The sequence below is a fragment of the Leptidea sinapis genome, chromosome 12 (assembly GCF_905404315.1).
Source record: "Leptidea sinapis chromosome 12, ilLepSina1.1, whole genome shotgun sequence".
In the NCBI taxonomy this organism is placed as follows: domain Eukaryota; kingdom Metazoa; phylum Arthropoda; class Insecta; order Lepidoptera; family Pieridae; genus Leptidea; species Leptidea sinapis.
In genome coordinates this window covers 4534884-4540380 of record NC_066276.1, presented here as the reverse complement: position 1 = coordinate 4540380, position 5497 = coordinate 4534884, and the positions used below count along the sequence as shown (strand labels likewise).

General features: G+C 33.7%; 1 long non-coding RNA gene across 1 annotated transcript; it reads right to left on the bottom strand.

Moving 5' to 3' along the window:
• Nucleotides 1-1251: 1251 nt before the first annotated feature.
• Nucleotides 1252-4929, bottom strand: LOC126967266 (uncharacterized). The gene is made up of 2 exons (XR_007729948.1): nt 4508-4929; nt 1252-1369 (listed from the first exon to the last, which is right to left on the bottom strand). It is a non-coding gene; the product is annotated as an uncharacterized LOC126967266 (long non-coding RNA).
• Nucleotides 4930-5497: the final 568 nt, after the last annotated feature.

Here is a 5497-nt window from a genome sequence, read left to right as displayed (position 1 = left end):
ATCGCCCTAAATGTAGGGTGGTCCCCACGATTTTTTTTTTAAATTTTTTGGACATCTTTTTTTAAATTTGATTGATTATGAGTCTACAAATTTTCACACATCTACGATTAACAGTTACTTTTGTATCGCGATTTTAATATCGGCAATACAACGTTTGCTGGGTCAGCTAGTATACTATAACAATAGATATAATATAACATATACTATGCCCCATAACAATAGAATATATTATATAACAATTTACGGCACTGTTTTGGCAAGAATTTTATTTTATCCAATCCTTTGCATACACCGTCATATTGAATGACAATTCTGTGTTGAATACACTTGAAAATTTATAATGTGAATTTTGTTTGATTACCCTTAATAGTACTTCTTAAAATAACGGTACAATTAAACCGTTGTTATTGTCCATTAGAAAGTCAGTGTTCAAGATTAATGTTGGATTGCAGTAAAGACTGCGTATCAAATTTTTTGTAACCATATTTTTATGGCGGAGGATATACTTGGGACTTAAATGGCCTATCATTAGTCTACATTCTCACCCTCCTGTTTATTATATTAACTAGTAATCCCCCGCAGCTTCACTCGCGTAGATACCGATCTCATGGTAGTGGAAAAACATAAAAGATTTGTTTCACTTAATGTCCGAGTTTAATAATTTCAAAACACTTCAAATACACTATTTTAAAACAATAGATATAATATGCACTAAAAAGCATCTCTACACGAGGCATCCTCAGGACGTGTTGACTATACTAATTAGCTATTTAATTTTTCCTTAAACGACTATGAAAATAAGTACGGCGGTAATGGAAGATTCATTTCTACCAATATTTTAGTATACTTAAATCTTAGTTTGGCAATAATCATCATCATTAGCCAGAAGACGTCCACTGCTGGACAAAGGCCTCCCCCAAAGATTTCCACGACGATCGGTCCTGCGCTGCCCGCATCCAACATATTCCGGCTATCTTGACCAGATCGTCGGTTCATCGCGTGGGGCATCTACCACAATTGTAAAGTATTACAATATTTAACATTAATAAATGCTCAATGTTAATATACTTCTCTTAAGAGATTGTAGATATTTCTTAGTCAATTTAATTACATGATACTAATTACTGGTTTTATAACAGACGTAATAGTAACGAGAATAAGGTACAGTCAATGTAAGGTTATTGTATATATTATGTATCCACATTCTCATCAACTATTTATGGTTAACTTAAGGTTAAATAAAAAGAAGCATTATAAAGGTATAATTTTATTTAATTGATCTCGTAGAGCAATCAGCCGGTACACAATGGCAGCATTCACTGACAGCTGGTTCATCTCCCACATTGTTCTGTGGTGATCAATATATAATCTGTAACAAAAAGAAAATGGCATAAGTAAAAATGTCCAAGGTCTTTAGACGTTAGTAAAGTATTATAACCAAAGAGAAGTAAAAATTGAAATTTAGTTAAGTATGAAATATGCAGTGATTTGACATAAGTTTAAAATAGTAGTAATTACAGTATTGGCTGTGATGTATAATCCGGCTTAATTTGAAAGCGAACAGTTGCTTAAAACGTAGTGTATTTCGGCTATTTCCGTTTTTTACAAGATTATAGTCGTCATCTGTCAATCTATCAATGACTGCGCGTTTCATACAATCGAGTGAATCGCATTTTTCTTAGAGAGTTTCGCTAGCCTGATTAAAACTAGTTTGGACTTCATAAATAGCCGCGTCTGTGTTCAAGCAAAAATAACGTCCGTATCTGCGTACATAGATAAATAAATAGAGTCAAACTGTCCAACGTATTTTGGCGTTTTATAACTAAGAAACTTATATAATTTATACATACATTTATATACAGATAAGAGTCTCCTGCTGTTAGACAACCGATAATTGTTATTAAGCCTGTTGGCCAGAAATATTAGCTTAGCTGCGTGACAAGCTACGTCTTACACTCGCGATTTGTATGACACTTTGTATTAGTGTGCGTGAATTGCTCAAAATAGAGGCTAGTTGTTTGACGTTTTCACAGCTGTCATAGTCTATCTAGACGTATAAAGATCTAAGGTAAGAATTATAACTGTACCATAATATTATTCTTGTTAAGTTTTATAAGGATTCGAACAAATTTTCCTTTGTTAAGGTAACGGTATTATATTTGGATATTAAACTGCTGTTGTATTTTTGTTTAATTTGTACCATTATAACAATTAGTTAAGTTTATTTTAAAATGAGATTCTAAGTTATTGTGATATAACTTAACAAACAATGAATACAAAAAAGCCTCTATTACTTAATATGTACTGTATAAACCTTTAAACATAAAAATTTAGGCAGACATTAAAGTTTAAATTAATGTAATTTATTACAAATCTCGTATTTAATTAATACAATTAATAACTGTCTTTCAAATATAATGACTGAGTATATTAAATTGTACCTAGGAATTTGAATAGAATACCCTCATGTATGATAATACGTATAATGTGTAGTTTGGGGAAAAACAGAATAATCAGAAAAATACGGTTCAAGTAATGTAAGTTCTCGTGTAAAGTTAAGTTAAGTTGAATGGCTAAAATAATGAAGTTGAACAATCATAAAACATTGACCCCACCATTAAACCGGACACGATTGATAAGTGAACGGATGGTCTTGCCAGATGAAATTATTATCAATAGGAGACAACAGTACATCAACAACTTGTCCCAACAAGACCCTTGACATTTACGAGAGTGACAGTTGGAACTGCGCCAAATCGTAATTATACTTACAATATACTTGTAAACTATCTTAATCTATACATCTATACATATAAATAAAATTGGAGTGTCTGTTTGTAATATTGAAAAAACCGTTTTTTACTTTTTTATGGAATAGGACGACAAACGAGCGTACGGGTCTCCTGGTGTTAAGTGATCACCGCCGCCCACATTCTCTTGCAACACCAGAGGAATCACAAGAGCGTTGCCGGCCTTAAAGGAAGGTGTACTCGCTTTTTTTGAAGGTACACATGTCGTATCGTCCCGGAAACACCGCACAAGGTAGCTCATACCACAGATTTGTAGTACGAGGAAGAAAGCTCCTTGAAAGCCGCACTGTGGAAGACCGCCACACATCCTTACTTATACTTTACTACATTTATATGTATATATATGCGATACATACACCAAAATAACCTTTTTACAATTTTTGTCTGTCTGTCTGTCTGTTTGTTCCGGCTAATCTCTGAAATGGCTAGACCGATTTTGACGGGACGTTTATTGGCAGGTAGCTGATGTAATGAGGAGTAACTTAGGCTACGTTTATTTTAGAAAAATAAAGTAATGTTGCAATGTACAAGAAACGGTCTGACTTTAAAAATAATTTATACGGCGAAACAACGTCTGCCGGGTAAGCCAGTGTATATATAAATTACGTGTCACGTTGTTTGTCCGCGATGGACTCCTAAACTAATGAACGGATTTTAATGGGGATCACTTCATTGAATGCAGTTTAGTACAACTTGAGAGGTAGGATAGTGTTGTATTTCGATTTGGGACCCATAATTATTTTTATTTTCAATATTTGTTCTGTATGGACATAATTTCTATGAGAGAATTTAGTGACACACGGTTTGACAGTTCCACTGAGAAACAACTTCATTATAACAACAGGGAGCATTTTTTTCGAAATAATTCTTGATATTTTGATTATAAATTTTTTAATATTATTAATATTTTGGCAACTTTCTATAAAACAGTATTTTTTTATTATCTTCAGAACAGTGTCTGTCGTCGAATCAGCTTTTAAATAAAGATCGAATTATAAATTAGTATAGATACTAGTTGATAAGCCCCAATAAATAAATACAACTAATAGCGACATTAACTAAGTAACAAGAATCGAAGCAAATAAATAATCACATTATTGTATCGGTTAAAGATTAATGCAATAATAATCATTTAGATCGTAAACAGTAACCTAAATAAACAAATTTATCACTAAAGTCAAACCATATCGACATAGAATCAAGGCATTACATTAAGGTTTTAAATATATTAGAGGCATAATAAAGATAAACGTAAAGAGATAAAACATCTAAACTAGAAACACAATTTAATATTATATTGTCTTCAAGTAAATTGTCTGCTATTATATTATCATTGTAAGGCAAAAAATAATAGTTAACACAAAGTGGGTAATACCAGGCGGGGTTTTGGACAATGAAAATTTAATTAGAATTGTCAGCAGTACTGGATTTTGGAATGAATAATTTAACTTTTTATAACGTACATAACTGGTTTATATGAAAAATGATGTGCACGTGTTACAGAAGCTTTAGATGAATCTTTGAAGGTGGTAAATACTTTTAATTAATAATTCAAATCGAATCAACACGAATATTGAATCCAGAAACAAGCTATCTTGACTTAACGAATAATCATATAATTATTTGCCAAATTGCAAAATTCATAAATATAGACTTTCCTAATAGACAAATTAAAACCATAAAAAAAGTGTACCAACCTGCTTCAACGCGAAGCTACGTAAAACTGTTCACAACACATCACATCACTTAATTCATTTCTTTTCAATGAACTTAGGGTACACAGTGGACGATGAAGAGGTTGATGCACTGCTGTTGCTCTTAGTTAAGGAACTTTTCTTTCTGAAGCTCAATCTGGCTTCTCCTCTGATAAGCCTGTCCAAGGTCTGCCTCAGCGCGGAGTGTTTACGTTCAAATGGATTTGTATACATTGTTGGTTGTTAAATACGTGTTTCGCTCACAAGAGTTAGGTTGCGTATGATACAATTGCCACCTCCCACTCCAGTTATATATGTATATTATCCGACGCACGCGCAGGTCAACACGGCTTCAAATACGTCATTGGTTTTTGCTCGTCGTGAATTTGAAATGTGTTAATTTGTGTCGTTTTGCTTTTAGATGGAAAAGTTTGATTATCTGCATACAGATGGAGTTTCTCGACGCGTGAATTGCGCTATTAATGTTCAGTCATTTTTGACACTTTATGGATACATAGCGCTAATGTCTTGTACTTGAATCGTTAGCCGTATTGTTTATTATTAAAATTTCTTATCGAAATTAAGTACGAGTTATTCATACACAACATATCTTATAGCTATATTTACAATACTATGATTACATTAAATTAAAATTATCATTACGGGGAAGTATTATACCAAGAATACTGGCAGCATTGCCGCGTTGGATAGGCTGATGCTGATCCGTTGACCGAAATAGCTGCCAGCGCTTTTGTTTCCGGTAGCTCTATTGAGGCGCGAAGATAGTACTTTTTACAGCCTGTGGGCCCCACGGGCTAAGTGTCTCAACACTAAACGGCAAAAAGATGTAAGACTCACTGATACCGACATATTTGCGACGTTTGCTGTCTTCGGCAGTCGAAGCAGCAGCCCCAGCACTAACTGACGTAACTTGGACATGAGAAGGAGCCAGAGTGTCAACGCAAGTCACGTCCCACACCAGCGCCCTTCATC